We start from the raw sequence: 23,439 nt of genomic DNA on the forward strand, positions 1-23,439 counted from the left end.
GCCCATTGTCAGAGCTAGCTAGCTATGAGACAGGTGTTGTGCCCATTCTCAGAGCTAGCTAGCTATGAGACAGGTGTTGTGCCCATTGTCAGAGCTAGCTAGCTATGTCAGAAGAAAAGATGTCGGCCGGTAGCCCGTCCAATCATTTCATTAGGGCCAAATGAATAAATGCATCTGGCGGTTTGGGACTGCTGCTGTGTGCTGCAACAACACCAGAGAGTGTATCAGCCAAAAGTAACACTCAACCATTGCTCAAGTGTTTTCCCTGATACGGGACAATAATTCATTTCATAATAACAAGCAAGAATATAACACGCAGTTGAAATGATTTTGGAATTTAAGTTTGATGGGTAGAAGTAATACTTTGATACTACCAGTTGTCTACACTATGTGTTGGACGTTTGAGTTTGGAGTAAATGCACGGTGATAGAACTCTGTTCTGGACCAGTTGTTGATGGATTCATTGATGATGAAGGTTTTGGATAACACTGACACAATCGCCACAAGCTACAGTCAATGTAAATATATTACATGTACAACAGATATTTTTGTAGAATTTATTTAAGCAATGATCTCTGGTATTCTTAATGTATTTAAAGTGTGGAAAGTATTGTGATCTGTTTGGTGTGACTCAAGTATTTTTTTAATTTGTGTGTTTCTGAGTTGAAGAACTCTGTCGTATGAGAATTATTTGGAATCAGCATTCGATCTTTATGGCAGAAATGTTGGGTGCTTTCTTAAAATTCATCATCTCTTGCAGGTAACTCTGTTGTGGAGATTATACTGTGAATTTTTCATTTTGACAAATCTAAATAAAATATAGGATTTGGGATCTAAATGGTCCCCATGCCACAGGAAATATTTCTTTCTGTGTCTCTGCATGTGTTTAATGATGTTGTGTTGCACCTAAAGTTTGTTTTCCTAAAATGTTGTATTCACAAATCCATTCCAACAATGTTCACCTGCATTACCATGTCAGTGTCATTTTCATATTTGGATTTGTCTGCAGCTTTGGATCGAGACATTTGGTGAAAAGTGCACATTCTGACATGTAAACTGTGCTCTATGCTGGTAAACTGAGATTAACACTTGAATACATTTAAACAGGACTACAAATAGGCGGCGAGTGGGTCCGATAGGAAGATGGATAGTGAGTGTCCAGGTTAGGGGAGCTGCATTGAACACACTACAACCACAAAGATACACTCGTGTGTCCTATTTCAGGGGCTGCATCTGTCAAAGTCTGCCTTTTAAAGTGAGTGGAGTAACAGGTTGACAGAACCAGTCCTATTTTATTAAAGGTCCTCTAAATGCAGTCTGGTTTTGCCTGAATGTGAAGGATGCTGTCTGGTGTCCTCTGGTTCCTAAAGGCCCCTTTACACTGTGTGTCCTCAAAGGTCTAACAAACCAGCGAGTGCATTTCCTCTGAGGCTGAGCAAAATATTGATATTATATATCGATATTGTGATATGAGACAAGTTATTGTCTTAAATTTTGGATATGGCATATGTTTTTTAATGCTGCACTACAGTAAAGTGATGTGACCATCTTACCAGACTGTTCTATTTGTCTTTACCCATTTCGTCATGATATCTGCATGACTGATTTTTAAAAAAATCAAAAATCTCATTTTCTAATAGCACCAATAGTCAACATTACAAAATCATCTTAATATCATTGTTAAGGTATTTCATTTCCTCCCTCAGAAAACTGGCTGCATTCAAACATGAACAGATCTACAGAGAGTAGATGACATACCTCTGCTTTCATATGTCTTTTCTATTTCTATCTAGATCCACCAAAGCTTCTTCACACAATCTGACACGCCTCAAAACTGATATTGCAGATTGCAACTAAGACTTTATGAGACCATCTCACACAATGTAACATACGATGAGCCCGTAAGATCGCTGTTGTCGCCTCGTTTATCGGCCCTTAATCCATTGAATGCTGCGTTGATATTTGTTTAATGGTGCCCTTGGAGTTTGGTAATGTTTGTGGTGACCACTTTGTATTTTCCAGTTGGTCATCAGTTGTAACAAGTTTAAACATATTTTGTCAATCCCTACAGATTTAGGGGATAATGTATACTTTGAATACTCCCGAGTTACTTCTGTTATGTTCTACTTTGACAGCCATTCGAAAGCTCCCAACACTAAACTTTTATTTAGATAAGGATCATCTGAAAGAGCCTGTTCTCTGTGAGGGCCAGGTGTCTCTTGGTGCACAGGTACAGCCCTCAGTCTTCTCAATGACACTTGAGTACCGGTAGGCTGTTTCCTCTAAAAGAGGCAGTCGCTGAAATTGAATGATCACGAAACCAGACAGTATTTGGACAAGCATTCATTTTCTATTTGACAATGTGAGTTTTGTAAATGTGCATATGGGCTGTGTCTTTGATCGTAGGTCCAGAAGTAGTTTACTGATGTCTTGAATCGAATTGATTTGACTATTACTGCGAAGTCTTTTGATGATGCATTCAGGGTGCAGCCCCCCCCCCCCTTCAACTCACTCATAATATAGAATGCCTAGATGTGAGAGAAAATTTACTTTTTGTGTAAATCATGCCAGAATATTCGCCACCACATTGCAGTCATGGTTCATGATCCATTGCGTTCATCTCTCTGTACGGGATTCTGGATTTGATACGATGCCATTTTGCAGTACCAGTTTTGTATTGTGTGTGAATGAGTTTGTCATACAATGACTGCCTTCTCCAATCGGTTCCTCAGCAGACTTTGGTCGTCAGGGAAACACTTCATACATGTCTTATGTGGCTATCAAATGGCTGTAAGTCTTCCTCAATTTTAACTACTGAATGTACAGATTATGCAGATTTTCAAACGTAAAACGCAAAATGTGTGAATAAACTCAAATTAACATTTTGTTTCGTTGAATTTACTTTTTATTAGTGTACTTATTGGAGGTCAAAATCTGGGTTTCATACATTCAGCCTCTCTGTCCCACGATAGCCAGACCAATCAGTCTCTGTCCCACTATAACCAGACCAATCAGTCTCTGTCCCACTATAACCAGTCCACTCAGCCTCTCTGTCCCACTATCACCAGTCCACTCAGTCTCTCTGTCCCACTATAACCAGTCCACTCTGTCCCACTATAACCAGTCCACTCTGTCCCACTATAACCAGTCCACTCTGTCCCACTATAACCAGTCCAGTCATCCTCTCTGTCCCATTATAACCAGTCCACTCTGTCCCACTATAACCAGTCCACTCTGTCCCACTATAACCAGTCCACTCATCCTCTCTGTCCCACTATAACCAGTCCACTCATCCTCTCTGTCCCACTATAACCAGTCCACTCAGTCTCTCTGTCCCACAATAACCAGTCCACTCATCCTCTCTGTCCCACTATAACCAGCCCACTCATCCTCTGTCCCACTATAACCAGTCCACTCAGTCTCTCTGTCCCACAATAACTAGTCCACTCATCCTCTCTGTCCCACTATAACCAGTCCCTCATCCTCTCTGTCCCACTATAACCAGTCCACTCATCCTCTCTGTCCCACTATAACCAGTCCACTCTGTCCCACTATAACCAGTCCACTCATCCTCTCTGTCCCACTATAACCAGTCCACTCATCCTCTCTGTCCCACTATAACCAGTCCACTCAGTCTCTCTGTCCCACAATAACCAGTCCACTCATCCTCTCTGTCCTACTATAACCAGTCCACTCATCCTCTCTGTCCCACTATAACCAGTCCACTCATCCTCTCTGTCCCACTATAACCAGTCCACTCAGTCTCTCTGTCCCACTATAACCAGTCCACTCATCCTCTCTGTCCCACTATAACCAGTCCACTCATCCTCTCTGTCCCACTATAACCAGTCCACTCATCCTCTCTGTCCCACAATAACCAGTCCACTCATCCTCTCTGTCCCACAATAACCAGTCCACTCATCCTCTCTGTCCCACTATAACCAGTCCACTCAGCCTCTCTGTCCCACTATAGCCAGACCAATCAGTCTCTGTCCCACTATAACCAGTCTACTCAGTCTCTCTGTCCCACAACAACCAGTCCACTCAGCCTCTCTGTCCCACTATAACCAGTCCACTCTGTCCCACTATAACCAGTCCACTCAGTCTCTCTGTCCCACTATAACCAGTCCACTCAGTCTCGCTGTCCCACAATAACCAGTCCACTCATCCTCTCTGTCCCACTATAACCAGTCCACTCTGTCCCACTATAACCAGTCCACTCAGTCTCTCTGTCCCACTGTAACCAGTCCACTCTGTCCCACTATAACCAGTCCACTCAGTCTCTCTGTCCCACTATAACCAGTCCTCTCTGTCCCACTATAACCAGTCCTCTCTGTCCCACTATAACCAGTCCACTCAGTCTCTCTGTCCCACTATAACCAGTCCTCTCTGTCCCACTATAACCAGTCCAGTCATCCTCCCTGTCCCATTATAACCAGTCCACTCTGTCCCACTATAACCAGTCCTCTCTGTCCCACTATAACCAGTCCTCTCTGTCCCACTATAACCAGTCCAGTCATCCTCTCTGTCCCATTATAACCAGTCCTCTCTGTCCCACTATAACCAGTCCACTCATCCTCTCTGTCCCACTATAACCAGTCCACTCAGTCTCTCTGTCCCACTATAACCAGTCCACTCTGTCCCACTATAACCAGTCCACTCAGTCTCTCTGTCCCACTATAACCAGTCCTCTCTGTCCCGCTATAACCAGTCCACTCTGTCCCACTATAACAGTCCACTCTGTCCCACTATAACCAGTCCAGTCATCCTCTCTGTCCCATTATAACCAGTCAACTCTGTCCCACTATAACCACTCAACTCAGCCTCTCTGTCCCACTATAACCAGTCCACTCTGTCCCACTATAACCAGTCCACTCTGTCCCACTATAACCAGTCCACTCAGTCTCTCTGTCCCACTATAACCAGTCCACTCATCCTCTCTGTCCCACTATAACCAGTCCACTCATCCTCTCTGTCCCACTATAACCAGTCCACTCAGTCTCTCTGTCCCACTATAACCAGTCCACTCAGCCTATCTGTCCCACTATAACCAGTCCACTCTGTCCCACTATAACCAGTCCACTCTATCCCACTATAACAAGTCCACTCTGTCCCATTATAACCAGTCAACTCTGTCTCACTATAACCAGTACACTCAGTCTCTCTGTCCCACTATAACCAGTCCACTCTGTCCCACTATAACCAGTCCTCTCTGTCCCACTATAACCAGTCCACTCATCCTCTCTGTCCTAATATAACCAGTCCACTCATCCTCTCTGTCCCACTATAACCAGTCCACTCAGTCTCTCTGTCCCACTATAACCAGTCCACTCAGTCTCTCTGTCCCACTATAACCAGTCCACTCAGCCTATCTGTCCCACTATAACCAGTCCACTCATCCTCTCTGTCCCAATGTAACCAGTCCACTCAGCCTCTCTGTCCCACTGTAACCAGTCCACTCAGCCTCTCTGTCCCACTGTAACCAGTCCACTCTGTCCCACTATAACCAGTCCACTCAGTCTCTCTGTCCCACTATAACCAGTCCTCTCTGTCCCACTATAACCAGTCCACTCAGTCTCTCTGTCCCACTATAACCAGTCCTCTCTGTCCCACTATAACCAGTCCACTCTGTCCCACTATAACCAGTCCAGTCATCCTCTCTGTCCCATTATAACCAGTCCACTCTGTCCCACTATAACCAGTCCACTCTGTCCCACTATAACCAGTCCACTCAGTCTCTCTGTCCCACTATAACAGTCCCTCATCCTCTCTGTCCCACTATAACCAGTCCACTCTGTCCCACTATAACCAGTCCACTCTGTCCCACTATAACCAGTCCACTCATCCTCTCTGTCCCACTATAACCAGTCCACTCATCCTCTCTGTCCCACTATAACCAGTCCACTCATCCTCTCTGTCCCAAAATAACCAGTCCACTCATCCTCTCTGTCCCACAATAACCAGTCCACTCATCCTCTCTGTCCCACTATAACCAGTCCACTCAGCCTCTCTGTCCCACTATAGCCAGACCAATCAGTCTCTGTCCCACTATAACCAGTCTACTCAGTCTCTCTGTCCCACAACAACCAGTCCACTCAGCCTCTCTGTCCCACTATAACCAGTCCACTCTGTCCCACTATAACCAGTCCACTCTGTCCCACTATAACCAGTCCACTCAGTCTCTCTGTCCCACTATAACCAGTCCACTCAGTCTCGCTGTCCCACAATAACCAGTCCACTCATCCTCTCTGTCCCACTATAACCAGTCCACTCTGTCCCACTATAACCAGTCCACTCATCCTCTCTGTCCCACTATAACCAGTCCACTCTGTCCCACTATAACCAGTCCACTCAGTCTCTCTGTCCCACTGTAACCAGTCCACTCTGTCCCACTATAACCAGTCCACTCAGTCTCTCTGTCCCACTATAACCAGTCCTCTCTGTCCCACTATAACCAGTCCTCTCTGTCCCACTATAACCAGTCCACTCAGTCTCTCTGTCCCACTATAACCAGTCCTCTCTGTCCCACTATAACCAGTCCAGTCATCCTCCCTGTCCCATTATAACCAGTCCACTCTGTCCCACTATAACCAGTCCTCTCTGTCCCACTATAACCAGTCCTCTCTGTCCCACTATAACCAGTCCAGTCATCCTCTCTGTCCCATTATAACCAGTCCTCTCTGTCCCACTATAACCAGTCCACTCATCCTCTCTGTCCCACTATAACCAGTCCACTCTGTCCCACTATAACCAGTCCACTCAGTCTCTCTGTCCCACTATAACCAGTCCTCTCTGTCCCGCTATAACCAGTCCACTCTGTCCCACTATAACAGTCCACTCTGTCCCACTATAACCAGTCCAGTCATCCTCTCTGTCCCATTATAACCAGTCAACTCTGTCCCACTATAACCACTCAACTCAGCCTCTCTGTCCCACTATAACCAGTCCACTCTGTCCCACTATAACCAGTCCACTCTGTCCCACTATAACCAGTCCACTCAGTCTCTCTGTCCCACTATAACCAGTCCACTCATCCTCTCTGTCCCACTATAACCAGTCCACTCATCCTCTCTGTCCCACTATAACCAGTCCACTCAGTCTCTCTGTCCCACTATAACCAGTCCACTCACCCTATCTGTCCCACTATAACCAGTCCACTCTGTCCCACTATAACCAGTCCTCTCTGTCCCACTATAACCAGTCCTCTCTGTCCCACTATAACCAGTCCAGTCATCCTCTCTGTCCCATTATAACCAGTCCTCTCTGTCCCACTATAACCAGTCCACTCATCCTCTCTGTCCCACTATAACCAGTCCACTCTGTCCCACTATAACCAGTCCACTCAGTCTCTCTGTCCCACTATAACCAGTCCTCTCTGTCCCGCTATAACCAGTCCACTCTGTCCCACTATAACAGTCCACTCTGTCCCACTATAACCAGTCCAGTCATCCTCTCTGTCCCATTATAACCAGTCAACTCTGTCCCACTATAACCACTCAACTCAGCCTCTCTGTCCCACTATAACCAGTCCACTCTGTCCCACTATAACCAGTCCACTCTGTCCCACTATAACCAGTCCACTCAGTCTCTCTGTCCCACTATAACCAGTCCACTCATCCTCTCTGTCCCACTATAACCAGTCCACTCATCCTCTCTGTCCCACTATAACCAGTCCACTCAGTCTCTCTGTCCCACTTTAACCAGTCCACTCACCCTATCTGTCCCACTATAACCAGTCCACTCTGTCCCACTATAACCAGTCCACTCTATCCCACTATAACAAGTCCACTCTGTCCCATTATAACCAGTCAACTCTGTCCCACTATAACCAGTACACTCAGTCTCTCTGTCCCACTATAACCAGTCCACTCTGTCCCACTATAACCAGTCCTCTCTGTCCCACTATAACCAGTCCACTCATCCTCTCTGTCCTAATATAACCAGTCCACTCATCCTCTCTGTCCCACTATAACCAGTCCACTCAGTCTCTCTGTCCCACTATAACCAGTCCACTCAGTCTCTCTGTCCCACTATAACCAGTCCACTCAGCCTATCTGTCCCACTATAACCAGTCCACTCATCCTCTCTGTCCCAATGTAACCAGTCCACTCAGCCTCTCTGTCCCACTGTAACCAGTCCACTCAGCCTCTCTGTCCCACTGTAACCAGTCCACTCTGTCCCACTATAACCAGTCCACTCAGTCTCTCTGTCCCACTATAACCAGTCCTCTCTGTCCCACTATAACCAGTCCACTCAGTCTCTCTGTCCCACTATAACCAGTCCTCTCTGTCCCACTATAACCAGTCCACTCTGTCCCACTATAACCAGTCCAGTCATCCTCTCTGTCCCATTATAACCAGTCCACTCTGTCCCACTATAACCAGTCCACTCTGTCCCACTATAACCAGTCCACTCAGTCTCTCTGTCCCACTATAACAGTCCCTCATCCTCTCTGTCCCACTATAACCAGTCCACTCTGTCCCACTATAACCAGTCCACTCTGTCCCACTATAACCAGTCCAGTCATCCTCTCTGTCCCATTATAACCAGTCAACTCTGTCCCACTATAACCAGTCAACTCAGCCTCTCTGTCCCACTATAACCTGTCCACTCTGTCCCACTATAACCAGTCCACTCTGTCCCACTATAACCAGTCCAGTCATCCTCTCTGTCCCACTATAACCTGTCCACTCTGTCCCACTATAACCAGTCCACTCTGTCCCACTATAACCAGTCCACTCTGTGCCACTATAACCAGTCAACTCAGCCTCTCTGTCCCACTATAACCAGTCCACTCTGTCCCACTATAACCAGTCCACTCTGTCTCTCTGTCCCACTATAACCAGTCCACTTAGCCTATCTGTCCCACTATAACCAGTCCACTCATCCTCTCTGTCCCACTATAACCAGTCCACTCAGTCTCTCTGTCCCACTATAACAGTCCACTCAGTCTCTCTGTCCCACTATAACAGTCCACTCAGTCTCTCTGTCCCACTATAACAGTCCACTCAGTCTCTCTGTCCCACTATAACAGTCCACTCAGTCTCTCTGTCCCACTATAACAGTCCACTCAGTCTCTCTGTCCCACTATAACCAGTCCACTTAGCATACACGTTATCATGTAGAGATAACATGCACCCTCACTTTCACTGCTGGACCCCCTGTGTCTGTTTTTCAATACATTTTTTATTGGTTTTGGACTTTATGAAGTGAAGACATATCTTTCTTTATAGTATTTTCTGCACCATTCACTTTATTTCCAGTATTGACTGGGTACGTTTTGTCAAAGTGAAATGACTCACCAGCAGGGAGGGCTGCAGGGTTAAAGCTTGGGAAACGTGGTGTTTGCTGTCTTTAACCTAAAGAGTACAACTTAATAACCATGTCAACGGTGATAAATGGATTTGTCTCAGTTGATGCAAGAAGCTAATGACTGTCCATCTGTAAATATATATTCATGTTTCGTTTTTGAAAGTGTCAGATTTCACTAGACAGATGTATTGACTATGATCTAGCTGTAAATATATTCCCAGCTGTACTGGTTGACATTCTCTCATTAACTTTGTGATACAGAGTCATCTCTAGTTTCATCACTGTGATGAGGTCACAGCGGCGAGCTGAAGGTTTGCAGTAAAGCTGGCTTCATTCGAGCTCTTACTGAAAACTATCACATAGCTTCTTCAATTTGTTTGATGTTTTCTTCAATATCAAAAGTCTGCCAACATCGGACATTGCAGGAGACAGCACAGGCAGTCCAAGCTGACCAGTAACAGTCTCCACACGACATAAAGGGACAAAGGCTATAAACGTTGTTGACCATGACCTTAAACCTCCCTATCTGGTGTCGACAGGATTAAATGGTTATTTCTCATTTGGTTATCGTCAGCTATATTTTATTACATATTTATTGGATCAACAAAATCAAATATATTCATATTTGTATGGAATGTGGAAGATAATGTGACTATGTTTTCCTTCCTGCTTGGAAAGTAAGTCTCATGAGATACAACCACCAGCAAGCCCGTTCAGGTCATTCCACTCACACTGGCTCATTACCAGGGTGTTACCTTTCAGAGGTGTGTGTGTGTGTGTGTGTTCAGAGGTGTGTGTGTGTGTGTGTGTGTGTGTATGTGCGCACACACACCTGCGCACACCTGCTTAGCTTGGAGCCGCTGTAAGATTTTGAATGCATGCATATTTGATTGACCACTCTGCCCCACACCCAAATAATACAATATCAAAGAAATCAGAAAATGTCACTTTGTCAGGCATCTCTCCTGAGCTCTGTATCATCTTACAAAAGGCATCTCCCCTTCTTTCTTTATTCCCCCTTTCTTTTTTCCTCTGGAATGCTGTCTTAAAAGAGGTGGTTTCTGCTTTCGCCTCCATTTGTTCTCAGCAGGACTCAGTCAAACACTACACTGAGCTGAGGTGACCCAATAGTGGCTGTGATATACGTCTGTCTTACTTTACCAAACATCGGGTGCTATCGTTGAACAGATCACTGGTAGCATTACATGATAACACAATGCCATCCCTCTGTGGGCCAGCAAGCCTTCAGACATTAGGAACAATAGCAGCTTTGTCAGGAGTCTCTACAGCTCTGTGCGCTGTCTAAAAATATCTAAATACTTCTTCCTCTCTTACCTGATAGGGCACCTTCATACTCTCCCACCTAAATCAATTATGGGGACATATCCCTAATGATGGATTCCTGCAAAAATATGAATGCAACTCCATTAGATTCATATGTTAACAAACTCCTGTAGGTTTGTTGTAATGTGAGAAAGGGAGCTCCTTTCTCCAGGACACATCAGAATATTGCACACTGCCAATGTATTTCTCTTGAAGAGTACAGACTTGTTGGTATCATTCTTTCCCAGATTTGAACAATGAATCAAATGACTATGCAGTGACAAATCCACAGAACATGATCTTTTACCAGTGACTTAAACACAGCCCTTTTGTGTCTGCTGGATTCAGTTACACCTTGTCCTAAAGCAAGGCATCTAAGAATCTAATTATGAGTGTACTGTAATAGACAGTTGTGTGTGCACTTCTTTAGATGTGCGTTGCACCTTTCATCACATCACTAAATTCACCATCTATACTGTTTGGAGGTCTGCCCTTTGGTCGGGGTATTTATATATCTCTATTTGTGTTCTCTGAGGGTTTCAAGAACAGAAAACAAAGTTGTAATTCAATGAAAATAAGGTCATAATATTTCAAGAACTAATGTACCTGCCGTATAGTCTACTGTGCATGTTATTACTCTGTGCTCTGCTAATATGCTAGTATCCTGTTCAGACCGTCTGGAAGACACAGAAGGACTCTAGATGAGACGATGTGTGCTGCTCTTCATTGGAGGTGGTGAAGTTACGTTTGTGCAGACATTCAGCCACAAAATGGATGAGTGACTGAATGGAGGTATACACCTGATCAGAAGTGTTTTCAGTTCATTTTGGTTATCCAACTTCGATAAAGTGCAGCTCATTGCCTTCAGCTATTCAGTGGGAAGCCTCCTGGAGTCTGAAGACTCAAAAGAGAAACAGAGCAAAGAGGATAAAGCACACCTCGGAACTCTCATTCAGACTCTTGCTTGGCGTGACTGTCCTTCAGACTCAGTCAGCGCGACTCTTGTTCAGACTCTCGTTCAGCGCGACTCTTGTTCAGACTCTCGTTCAGCGTGTCTCTTGTTCAGACTCTCGTTCAGCGTGTCTCTTGTTCAGACTCTCGTTCAGCGTGTCTCTTGTTCAGACTCTTGTTCAGCGTGACTCTTGTTCAGACTCTCGTTCAGCGTGTCTCTTGTTCAGACTCTCGTTCAGCGTGACTCTCTTGTTCAGACTCTCGTTCAGCGTGTCTCTTGTTCAGACTCTCGTTCAGCGTGTCTCTTGTTCAGACTCTTGTTCAGCGTGACTCTTGTTCAGACTCTCGTTCAGCGTGTCTCTTGTTCAGACGCTCGTTCAGCGTGACTCTTGTTCAGACTCTCGTTCAGCGTGTCTCTTGGTCAGACTCTCGTTCAGCGTGACTCTCTTGGTCAGACTCTCGTTCAGCGTGTCTCTTGGTCAGACTCTCGTTCAGCGTGTCTCTTGTTCAGACTCTCGTTCAGCGTGTCTCTTGTTCAGACTCTCGTTCAGCGTGTCTCTTGTTCAGACTCTTGTTCAGCGTGACTCTTGTTCAGACTCTTGTTCAGCGTGTCTCTTGTTCAGACTCTTGTTCAGCGTGACTCTTGTTCAGACTCTCGTTCAGCGTGTCTCTTGTTCAGACTCTCGTTCAGCGTGTCTCTTGTTCAGACTCTTGTTCAGCGTGACTCTTGTTCAGACTCTCGTTCAGCGTGTCTCTTGTTCAGACTCTCGTTCAGCGTGACTCTCTTGTTCAGACGCTCGTTCAGCGTGACTCTTGTTCAGACTCTCGTTCAGCGTGTCTCTTGGTCAGACTCTCGTTCAGCGTGACTCTCTTGGTCAGACTCTTGTTCAGCGTGTCTCTTGGTCAGACTCTCGTTCAGCGTGACTCTTGTTCAGACTCTCGTTCAGCGTGTCTCTTGTTCAGACTCTCGTTCAGCGTGACTCTCTTGGTCAGACTCTCGTTCAGCGTGTCTCTTGTTCAGACTCTCGTTCAGCGTGTCTCTTGTTCAGACTCTCGTTCAGCGTGACTCTTGTTCAGACTCTCGTTCAGCGTGACTCTCTTGTTCAGACGCTCGTTCAGCGTGACTCTTGTTCAGACTCTCGTTCAGCGTGTCTCTTGGTCAGACTCTCGTTCAGCGTGACTCTCTTGGTCAGACTCTCGTTCAGCGTGTCTCTTGGTCAGACTCTCGTTCAGCGTGTCTCTTGTTCAGACTCTCGTTCAGCGTGTCTCTTGTTCAGACTCTCGTTCAGCGTGTCTCTTGTTCAGACTCTTGTTCAGCGTGACTCTTGTTCAGACTCTCGTTCAGCGTGTCTCTTGTTCAGACTCTCGTTCAGCGTGACTCTCTTGTTCAGACTCTCGTTCAGCGTGTCTCTTGGTCAGACTCTCGTTCAGCGTGACTCTCTTGGTCAGACTCTCGTTCAGCGTGTCTCTTGGTCAGACTCTCGTTCAACGTGACTCTTGTTCAGACTCTCGTTCAGCGTGTCTCTTGTTCAGACTCTCGTTCAGCGTGACTCTCTTGGTCAGACTCTCGTTCAGCGTGTCTCTTGTTCAGACTCTCGTTCAGCGTGACTCTTGTTCAGACTCTCGTTCAGCGTGTCTCTTGTTCAGACTCTCGTTCAGCGTGACTCTTGTTCAGACTCTCGTTCAGCGTGTCTCTTGTTCAGACTCTCGTTCAGCGTGACTCTCTTGTTCAGACTCTCGTTCAGCGTGACTCTTGTTCAGACTCTCGTTCAGCGTGTCTCTTGTTCAGACTCTGGTTCAGCGTGTCTCTTGTTCAGACTCTCGTTCAGCGTGTCTCTTGTTCAGACTCTCGTTCAGCGTGACTCTTGTTCAGACTCTCGTTCAGCGTGTCTCTTGTTCAGACTCTCGTTCAGCGTGACTCTCTTGGTCAGACTCTCGTTCAGCGTGACTCTCTTGGTCAGACTCTCGTTCAGTGTGTCTCTTGTTCAGACTCTCGTTCAGCGTGACTCTCTTGGTCAGACTCTCGTTCAGCGTGTCTCTTGTTCAGACTCTCGTTCAGCGTGTCTCTTGTTCAGACTCTCGTTCAGCGTGTCTCTTGTTCAGACTCTCGTTCAGCGTGTCTCTTGTTCAGACTCTCGTTCAGCGTGACTCTTGTTCAGACTCTCGTTCAGCGTGTCTCTTGTTCAGACTATTGTTCAGCGTGTCTCTTGTTCAGACTCTTGTTCAGTGTGTCTCTTGTTCAGACTCTCGTTCAGCGTGACTCTTGTTCAGACTATTGTTCAGCGTGTCTCTTGTTCAGACTCTCGTTCAGCGTGTCTCTTGTTCAGACTCTCGTTCAGCGTGACTCTTGTTCAGACTCTCGTTCAGCGTGACTCTTGTTCAGACTCTCGTTCAGCGTATCTCTTGTTCAGACTATTGTTCAGCGTGTCTCTTGTTCAGACTCTTGTTCAACGTGTCTCTTGTTCAGACTCTCGTTCAGCGTGACTCTCTTGGTCAGACTCACTTTTCGGTGCGACTCTCGTTCTGATAATAAGTCATTCATGAGGACACACCAGTGAAGTCGAAGAAGAAGAAGGAGACAGACTCGGGCTCTGTTTAGCGACACAATACGCAAACACACTTAGCCGAAGAACAATAGCCGATTTGAACTGAATTTCTGCTCTTTTCATGTTTTTATAGTGGGGGACAAATGCACATGTTTAAATATTTTCCCTGCGCCCTAACCTAAGCCTTTGCTATTTCGTTTGAACAAAATGATTTGAGGTCGCCTCATTGCAGACACACTCAGGTCTGTACTCTATTGTTGCAGGATGAATGAAACATATTTGTCCACCAGGAAATGAAAAGGCATTCCAGGAGCTGCCATTGGCTCATTTCCACTGGGCTTTCTCAAGGGACTCTTTATCTTATTGCTCGGATCAGGAGACAAGCAGCTAGCAGGGGTCAGCTCTGTGACGTTTGGTCACCTTGTGCAGAACGCTGAGGAAACAAAGAGGCTCTTTCTGATGGCCTTCGTCCCCTGTTACCAAAAGCAGCTGTTAGCTGCACCATTTTATCAAGACTTAATTTTGTGGTGAAAGAACTTCACCTTCTTGCCAGATGTAAAAGGCCACTGAGGCAGAACAGAGTGACAAAGAGGCCAGTGCAGGAATGTTCTCATGCTGGCATCCCGATCTCTCTCTGTCCCACTGGAGCTTCACTCAAACACTATTGAATCACATACCTTGAATCTGCCTTTATTTCATGAACACTGTTGATCAATTGAATGTACAGCTGTGTTAAAACCACATGTCTCTGTCCTGTGGTATGCTTGCTGGGGTCCAAGGCTGAACACATTTATTGTTGGTACTCTACTATGGATGATTCCTCTAATTTGTATGAATAATCTTGTACGAATATTAAACTGAAGGTTAAAACTTAAAATGTAAGTACATGATAAATCGTTTCTGATATTTTTTGGCCTTGTACACATCAGGTGTTGAGTGGAAGTGGCCACCTGAAGAAATGTTGCTTTGGAGCACAGTATTCCAAGGATGGATGTGGAACTCGATGTTCTTTTGATGACACACACAAATGACTGAGACGCTGATTCACACTGTAGTCAGACAACCAAAATATCTTCAGCCACATTACACAAAAACATATTTATTTACTTACCTCTAGATAGTTTTGGTTTGATTTGTCAAGGTTCTGAGATATCTGTATCAGAGATTTCTGCCTTCACAATGCAATTCATGTGAAAATAATTTGTTTATGTTGCCCAAAGCAATGATGAACTGCTTTTGAACACATTCTCACTCCCAACCCGTCAAATACGGCATCTTGGTCAGCGGCCCTACGTTTCCAACCTAATTAGGTACTGCTGACCTGTCAGGGATGCCGTTGGCGTGTCAATTGCCATTCGTTAAATACATGTATTCTCTTCTTAAAATATGTACTTCGAATGGCGGTTTACTTGTTTTTTAGTTTTACTTGGTCAGCTTTAGGAAAACATTATAGTTTGGATTAAAATAAATACATTAACTTGAATAACTACGTAACATATCTAATGTACGTAAGTTACATTACGTAAGTTACATAGCAAAACTACATGAAAGTAAGTCAACGTTGACGTGGTTTCCCAAGGGGCATGGACAGCTGTCTCTTTTGTTAAACTCTGTTTGTTTGACTCATCCGCCCTCCACTCCCACCCATCCTGAGTGGACTTCCTCTGTCTTTATATTACGTCAGTTAATCTGAGCGTCTAATAACGATGCAGACTGGTTTGCCCTGAAGTTAGTTGAAAGCCTGGTGTGTCTCATACAGACTCTGAAGCGTGCCTCGTGCGTAGATATCAGAAGAGGAGGAGCACTGATAAAGCGTCTTTACTTGACGAGTCGGAAGTAAGAACGGGTTGGATCTGTATCTGGATATCTTATTTGGATCGAAACACATTCTGGCAGCTTTAGTTTTTGTTTCGGTACAAATGGTTGGATTAGGGTTGGAACATTCTGTATGTTTAGCTCTGTATGTTTAGTTCTGTATGTTTAGTTCTGTATGTTTAGTTGTGTATGTTTAGTTGTGTATGTTTAGTTGTGTATGTTTAGTTGTGTATGTTTAGTTCTGTATGTTTAGTTGTGTATGTTTAGTTCTGTATGTTTAGTTCTGTATGTTTAGTTGTGTATGTTTAGTTGTGTATGTTTAGTTGTGTATGTTTAGTTCTGTATGTTTAGTTCTGTATGTTTAGTTGTGTATGTTTAGTTGTGTATGTTTAGTTCTGTATGTTTAGTTGTGTATGTTTAGTTCTGTATGTTTAGTTGTGTATGTTTAGCTCTGTATGTTTAGCTCTGTATGTTTAGTTGTGTATGTTTAGTTGTGTATGTTTAGTTGTGTATGTTTAGCTCTGTATGTTTAGTTGTGTATGTTTAGTTGTGCATGTTTAGTTGTGTATGTTTAGTTGTGCATGTTTAGTTGTGCATGTTTAGTTGTGCATGTTTAGTTGTGTATGTTTAGTTTAGTTGTGTATGTTTAGTTGTGTATGTTTAGTTGTGTATGTTTAGTTGTGTATGTTTAGTTGTGTATGTTTAGTTGTGTATGTTTAGCTCTGTATGTTTAGTTGTGTATGTTTAGTTGTGTATGTTTAGTTGTGTATGTTTAGTTGTGTATGTTTAGCTCTGTATGTTTAGTTGTGTATGTTTAGTTGTGTATGTTTAGCTCTGTATGTTTAGTTGTGTATGTTTAGTTGTGCATGTTTAGCTCTGTATGTTTAGTTGTGTATGTTTAGCTCTGTATGTTTAGTTGTGTATGTTTAGCTCTGTATGTTTAGCTCTGTATGTTTAGCTCTGTATGTTTAGCTGTGTATGTTTAGCTCTGTATGTTTAGCTGTGTATGTTTAGCTCTGTATGTTTAGCTCTGTATGTTTAGCTCTGTATGTTTAGCTCTGTATGTTTAGCTCTGTATGTTTAGCTCTGTATGTTTAGCTCTGTATGTTTAGCTGTGTATGTTTAGCTCTGTATGTTTAGCTCTGTATGTTTAGCTGTGTATGTTTAGTTGTGCATGTTTAGTTGTGTATGTTTAGTTGTGTATGTTTAGTTGTGTATGTTTAGTTGTGCATGTTTAGTTGTGCATGTTTAGTTGTGTATGTTTAGCTCTGTATGTTTAGTTGTGTATGTTTAGTTGTGTATGTTTAGCTCTGTATGTTTAGTTGTGTATGTTTAGCTCTGTATGTTTAGTTCTGTATGTTTAGCTCTGTATGTTTAGTTGTGTATGTTTAGCTCTGTATGTTTAGTTGTGTATGTTTAGTTGTGTATGTTTAGTTGTGTATGTTTAGTTGTGTATGTTTAGTTGTGTATGTTTAGTTGTGTATGTTTAGTTGTGTATGTTTAGCTCTGTATGTTTAGATCTGTATGTTTAGCTCTGTATGTTTAGTTGTGTATGTTTAGTTGTGTATGTTTAGTTGTGTATGTTTAGCTCTGTATGTTTAGTTGTGCATGTTTAGTTGTGCATGTTTAGTTGTGTATGTTTAGTTGTGTATGTTTAGTTGTGTATGTTTAGTTGTGCATGTTTAGTTGTGTATGTTTAGTTGTGTATGTTTAGTTGTGTATGTTTAGTTGTGCATGTTTAGTTGTGTATGTTTAGCTCTGTATGTTTAGCTCTGTATGTTTAGTTGTGTATGTTTAGCTCTGTATGTTTAGCTGTGTATGTTTAGCTCTGTATGTTTAGCTCTGTATGTTTAGTTGTGTATGTTTAGCTCTGTATGTTTAGTTCTGTATGTTTAGCTCTGTATGTTTAGCTCTGTATGTTTAGCTCTGTATGTTTAGCTCTGTATGTTTAGCTCTGTATCTTTAGCTCTGTATCTTTAGCTCTGTATCTTTAGCTCTGTATGTTTAGCTCTGTATGTTTAGCTCTGTATGTTTAGTTCTGTATGTTTAGTTCTGTATGTTTAGCTCTGTATGTTTAGTTGTGTATGTTTAGTTCTGTATGTTTAGCTCTGTATGTTTAGCTCTGTATGTTTAGTTGTGTATGTTTAGTTCTGTATGTTTAGCTCTGTATGTTTAGCTCTGTATGTTTAGTTGTGTATGTTTAGTTCTGTATGTTTAGCTCTGTATGTTTAGCTCTGTATGTTTAGTTCTGTAATTCCATGGCTGGAGTTTTGTTTATAGTATGTTTGGATTTTCCAACCTGTTCTGCCATGGCACACTATTTTCCCCATGGCACTCCACTGTTTCATACCAAAACACTACACGTATTGCACCCATCTCCAACTTTAGTATCACTCACTTACTGAAACCTGAGCTTGTTTTGATGAACATAAAGCTGGTATCCAGGCAGGAGCTGGAGCACAAACACACACATGTACACACACACTGTCACCTGCTTTTTATCTTACAACAGTTTCACTCTTTTATGTGTGTCAGACTTGAAAAGCTGAAGTCTGTCTGTCTGTCTGTCTGCCTGTCATTTATTTTCTGGCAACCAGCTGCTTTCAAAGACTATTAGCTGCCAGATTGTGTGTTTGACATTGTTAATGTTTACTTTTCTGCCTAAAGTTGGGAATAATATACAATTATGTTAAATTATATTTATATCATTTATAGGGTCTGAGATATCGCAGCCATCCCTCAGTTCAAATATGCATTCATAAATGCATGTTAATGCTGGTTGTATACACAAAGTTTCCTTCCACTGTGGGAGAACAGACCAACATCAAAACACATCTGAAAATAAAAAGTGTGTATGTTAATCAAAAGCATTGTCATTCCATACAACGGCCTGACTCAACATATGACTCTTATTCAGAGTAGGGAACAGACTACAAGCAGGCACTGTGCAGGATGGGTGGCTTCTTGCTAAGTTGATAGTCAGCTCAATATGAAAACCATTCAAGCCTGAAGTGTCTGAAATCTCAGTCACAACTTGCAGGTGACAGCGGCTGCCTGCTGAGGCCTGGCTCCTCTCCCCCTTTGCAAACCTGCAGAGAGCAGAGGAAAGGTAGCCTATAATGATGGTGAACACTATCAGACCGCTGCCAAGCAGTGTTGGAACAGTGTAGGGATTTTAAAAATGCTATCATTGAACATTTGCAAAATTGTGTAATGTTGATGTTCTTGTCTGTGCCACTAGTGTGGTTTTAGAATGTAAGCCCTCGTATACTTTCCGGGAAATTGAAATAGCACTTTAGCATGCAGTTCAATAGTTTTGCTCTGTTGCCTTTCCCCAAATGCAATCTACAACAGCACTTAAGTAAACTACATTCACTGTAAAAGTTGTGATTTTGTTTTTGTTCAGAGGGCAGGGACACATTTCTATTATACTCACTGGTTTATAAATAGACTCCTACACAAACCTTCTGTAAAGGGGCCAAAGCAGGCTGAATGACTCATATGCATGAAAGAAGAGTGTCAATACAATACAAGAAGTTGTTGTTTAACATTTCTGTTCTCGTAAAGCCAATTTAAGCTTTGCCTCTGTTCATCCACATACTTCAAAAGCAACTTCAAAAGCACTGAGCAACAGCCTTCTTTTGAAGGGAGACCAAACCCAGAAAACAGCTTTACAGTTTCAAGTGGCAGATGCAAATCTGACCGGGCTTCCTGATTCAAATGGGCTGAGTCACCAGCTATTTACAGTTCGTCTGAAGAGTTCATTTACAAACAGATGAAGACCATTCTTAAAATGAATGAACCCAACACCAGTTTGATTGAGTCCCTGGGGTGCCAAAGAAACATGATTTGAGTATATGAATGAAAAGTTCTTCAAACTTCATTTGGAGCACCAATGCCTCACATGCAATTGTTGTTTTAAAATAGAAATGCTTCTTTCCTCTTCATTCTCATCTTTGTCCACATTAAGGGCTCTCGATCCTTTCTTTCTCCTCTTTTTGTAAAGGCAAATTGCTCTCATTGCAGTTTTGATTAGCTCTTTTCTGAACTGCACCCACACAAAAGTGTGGGTGCAGTGTAGGAAAATGCCCATCCACCCATTGGGCTGGGTGATGAGGGAGATGAGCAGAGGAAAGATTATGAAGAACTTTAAATATTAGTAATATATCAGGATCCCTGTCTTACCCGTTGTGTGTTAACCTCTGTTTCCCCCGATCCCTCGAGCTCAGTGCCTTCTCCGACTGAGGCAGGGCCAATCGACTGTGGCGGAACACTCAGTGGACTTCCGCATTCTCGCCGCCGAGATAATTGGATGCGTGAGAGGAACTACAGATCCGAAGGGTATAAGAAATTTGAGCAAAAAACGGTGTGTTTAGTAGATGAAATAAAAGTGTTTAATAATTCATAATTAAGAATTCATAATTAGTCATAATCATAAGTGTATTGGGAATGCATAATTAAGATAAACATAAAGTGTTGTAGGATTAGTAGCGAATAAGTCATGAAACTTCTGCCAAGTTGCAGAAGTTTAGCTTTTATACTGAAGGATTATCATAGAAGGGATTAAGCCATAATTGACAGAATTTGAATGTGTTAGCTGCTCAGAGAGATGTGGAGATAGGCGTTTACTGAAGTGCATAGAGAAGTTAGCTAATAAAAATTGAGATAGACTGAAGGGGAGGAGTCGCGAACGAATATGTGGGCGGGATATAGAAAAGTGTTTTCTCTTCCTGTTAGGTTAGGATCCAGAACAGACGTGTTTACTGTGATCGGGAAGAGTTTTTCCAAAGTGGGGCGAATAGTGTATTATTTCATGAGATTAATGTACACCATTGTATAACTGTAATTGCAACAGCAGGATTAAAATCCTTCTTGACGGTAAACCAGTTTCGGTAACGTTTTTAGCGCCGTGTGACTGTAAAGCTATCAGTCCACGTGTGCTGGCCTGCTCCACTTTCATCATGAGGAGATTTTTCCCTCCACAAGGGGCATTGCCCGCGACATCATCCTCTTCAAGCTTCCGCACCCGGATCGAACGGACGCGTCCTCAAGCTCCTAGTCCGTTCCCCTCTTTCACCTCGGAGGTGGAGCCAATGCAGGTCGGCCGCGCTCACCTTTCACCGCAGGAGCGAGATAGGCGGATCAGAGCAGGCGAGTGCCTGTACTGTGGCCGCCCGGGACATTCGAATCCCTCCTGTCCAAAAGGGGGCCAGTAATGGTGGAGATACTGGTAAGCAGACCCGATCACTCTCTCAACTCCCTACCGAGACTATTGTTGCATTACCTCTCTCTCTCTGCACTCCCGCTCTTTCTCTCTGAAGGCATTGGTGAACTCTGGAGCGGAGCCAGATTTTGTGGACACAGAATTAGTAGCCAGAGCCCAGATTCCCTTAGAGACACTAGAATGCCCACTAATGGTCAACGCCCTGGACGGCAGCTCCATGGCCAGAATCACCCACCGGACCCAGCCGCTCCGGCTCATCCTGTCAGGAAATCACAGAAGAGACTTCAGTTTCATGTGTTTCCTTCTCCTAAAATCCCCTTAGTGCTGGGCCACCACTCACAAACCTCAGATTGACTGGACGGCGGGGAGGATTTCCGCATGGAACCCATACTGTCATGCAAACTGCCTAGAATCTGCGCTGCCCCATGGAGGTTCCCCACGGGGATTTACCAGTTCCTCCGCCATATCTCGCCTCCATACCCACTGCCTACCACAGGGGTCGGCAACCTTTACTCTCCAAAGAGCCACTTTGCCCTATTTACCACCAAATCAAATGTGTCTAGACCTGCAAAAGCTATTTGATATCACAGCTTATAAAGTTGTATTTATAGTTATATTACACATACAAAAACTATAGTTGTATTTATAAATTATCGAACAAGAATAAAGACCATTCTTGACATTGTATTGCTATTTTACCTGTTAGTACAATATAAAACTTCTTGCTTAACCAGTGCTGCTGTCCGGTGTCGGTCCACGGGAAACTACACTGTCGATCCTGCCTGCCATCCGGTGTCGGACCAATGGAACCACGCAGTCGATCCTGCCTGCCATCCGGTGTCGGAACAATGGAACCACGCAGTCGATCCTGCCTGCCATCCGGTGTCGGACCAATGGAACCACGCAGTTGATCCTGCCTGCCATCCGGTGTCGGTCCACAGAAAACCAAACCGTCGATCCTGCCATCTGTCCGGTGTTGGTCCACGGGGCTACACTGCCAACAGACACCTCGACCGGTCCTCCGCCATGCGGTTCAGTCCAAACCCACGCAACCCGGTGTGGAGGGCGGGGACGCACACACCTTCCAGCTTGCATGAGCCTACTCGAACTTGTCCACTGTCCTAAATAAAGTCTGTCTGTACCTGATTCCTGTATTGTGGTTGCTATTGGGTCCTGTCCTGAACTCCCTTGACATATTATGATTTTTAAGTTAATCCGTTGTGACACAGGGAGCCAGTGTAATTGAGTCAGTCAGGGTATGACATGTTCAGAGGACTTGAGTATTTAATAATCTGTCCTGCAGAGATCTGGATGAGTGGAACTTGGTGAATCCGTTTTTTGTGGATGCCTGCCAGGTTCACATTGCAGTAGTCAATGCCTGATGGGACCAAAGCATTAACCAGGACCTCCGTGAGCAAGAGCAGGGAATAATCTAGAGATGTTTCGCAGATGGAAAGGGTCAATCCAGGAGACATTGTATATGTGACTGGTGAAAGAAAAGGTAGTGTCCAAGATAACAGCAAATGCAGCCTTGGGTTATAATCTAATGTCAGTCAGTAGCATGGCATCTCTCAGCTCCTGCTGCTCAGCGCCACTCTGATCCACACCCCCCACAGTAATGTGATGTTTCTAGTACTCAAGAAACTTGGTCTCAACAAATAGATTATATATTCATTACGGCATCTATACTGAGTCATCTTGTACATACAGCATTGTTTTGTGTCTTCTTCTACTAAAGCTGACTGCCCTGTCAAGATAATGTGTGCAAAAGTGCACCTTACAGGTAGGAACACCAGTTGTTGCTGCCTTCTTGCAGACGGAAATAATACCAACTATATCACAACAAGAAAGAGAGGAACGACGTTGCTGCTGTTGATATCTTAATATCACTATAGACTGAGTATTACATCACTTGGGAATTTACAGTGACATGGGTATGTGATTTCTTTCTTTTTTCAGTAGAATAGAGTAGTTTATTCAGAATCAGATCAGAGTCAGAAACTGTTTATTGCCATTGTATGTTGAACATACAAGGAATTTGACATGACGGGAGGTGCGTAACATTTAACAACAATCAACAATATATTAAGTGTTCAACTAGGTTTGGGCCACCCTGCTGCTTCCTCGTCGTAATACAACTGCATCCACAACTCTTTTCCCTGGTTCTGCTCCACCGTGGAGATGAAGGCGATGGAGATATTCACCAATGACCAATGATTATCTGGCTGCAGGCATCTATCAACTCTCTTTGTCTCCCGCTGGAGCATG

Source organism: Melanostigma gelatinosum (genome assembly GCF_949748355.1).
Source record: "Melanostigma gelatinosum genome assembly, chromosome: 2".
In the NCBI taxonomy this organism is placed as follows: Eukaryota; Metazoa; Chordata; class Actinopteri; order Perciformes; family Zoarcidae; genus Melanostigma; species Melanostigma gelatinosum.